The 1,656-nt window shown below is 35.0% G+C and overlaps 1 pseudogene; it reads left to right on the top strand.

Moving 5' to 3' along the window:
• The first annotated feature begins 397 nt into the window (after positions 1-397).
• The window catches only part of LOC17887526, a 14,557-nt pseudogene continuing 13,298 nt past the window's right edge, over positions 398-1,656 (top strand).

Consider the following 1,656-nt stretch of genomic DNA (forward strand, 5'->3'; position numbering starts at 1 on the left):
GAATTTGCATTGATGAATTTTGGTTATGTTCGACTTTTATATATAGTCTAGACTCTGTTCCTTTGTGACTATCCTTCGTTCTTAAAAACCTTTGAACAAATCTTTAACATGAAAATATTCCAAAATCTCCCAAAAAGAGTTCCAAAATCTCTATCACTATTAATTAATATCCTCCGTAGATAATACATCAAAGATTCTTAATTTGAAGAGACACTCTATGACTCAGTAATCACAATGTGCAACTTGCATTAGAAAAAGATTAATGTTAATAAAAGATTATTAACTGCAAGACACAATGACTAATCACAATGTCAACTTGCATTAGTAAATGATTAGTGGAATTAGTAGTAGTAGTAGCCTAGTAGGTGTCATCGTTAGTAAACATTTTCAAGGCCACATCCACAGAGTTTCTTCTTTGCAAAAAGTGTCGTCAACGAATCCTCTCATTCACACAACAAAGTGGAGATTTCTCTTTATTTTATTGCATCGGTGAGATTTTCGTGTCCAGATTTGTTTCTGACTCTTCTCTGTCTCAACTAAACTCTAAAGTTTTACAGTTTTTTTTTGTTTTAAGTTTTACTTAAGGTTTAATCACTATGGAATCGAATTGACTGGACTGGTTCTTGATGGTTTCTTTGTTTTTGATTAGTGTGTTTTGAGACCAGTTCTTGATTATGCTTATTTTTTCTTGATGATTATGTTTATTTTTGATTGATGATGATTATGTTGATCTTGATGGTTTCTTTGTTTTTCAATTAGTGTTTTGAGACCAGTTCTTGATTATGTGTTCTTGATTTTAACTTTTGGGTTTCTTGTTTTATTCATTCTTTCACCAAATTGTGGGAACTAATAATTGCTGCAGTGAAGCTTCTTGATTCCATCAATGGGTTCTGTAATGAGCTTGAGCTGTAACAAGAGGAAAGCTACGAGTCAGGAGGATGTGGAAACCGAATCTGTAAAAAGAAAAAAGATATGCTCAACCAACGATGATGAGAATTGCAGATTGATTCTTCAAGATGAGTTTTCTTGGAAACGTCCTTTGAGTTTCTGTGCCAACAGAGTCGTCAACGGTATGTTAATATTTCCTATATCTATCAAAATTCTTGATCCTGTTTTTATCATACAAATGATTTTTTTTTCTTTTTTCCTTTTTGACGCAGTTGCAGCGAGGGTTTATACAAAATTCATATTCCAACAAGTCAGCAAAGATATTATATCGTCTTCTGTGTCTCGAAACTGGAAATACCATGTTTTCCCAAGCTTCCACGGGGCAGACGTCCGAAGCAACTTTCTTAGTCACATCCTGGAATCATTCAAGAGAAAGGGAATCGACACATTCATTGATAATGATATACCGAGGAGCAAGTCGATCGGTCCTGAGCTCAAAGAAGCTATTAAAGGATCAAAGATCGCGATCGTGTTACTTTCCAAGAACTATGCTTCTTCTTCGTGGTGTCTTGATGAGTTGGCAGAGATCATGAAATGCAGGGAAGAGTTGGGTAAAATAGTCTTGACTATTTTCTATGAAGTAGAACCAACTGAAGTAAAGAAACAGACGGGAGATTTTGGAAAAGCCTTTAGAAAAACTTGTAAAGGTAAAACAAAAGAGCGCACTGGGATATGGAGAAAAGCGTTGGAAGATGTGGCCACAATAGC

This window comes from Capsella rubella, unplaced genomic scaffold (assembly GCF_000375325.1).
Source record: "Capsella rubella cultivar Monte Gargano unplaced genomic scaffold, Caprub1_0 scaffold_5, whole genome shotgun sequence".
Classification (NCBI taxonomy): domain Eukaryota; kingdom Viridiplantae; phylum Streptophyta; class Magnoliopsida; order Brassicales; family Brassicaceae; genus Capsella; species Capsella rubella.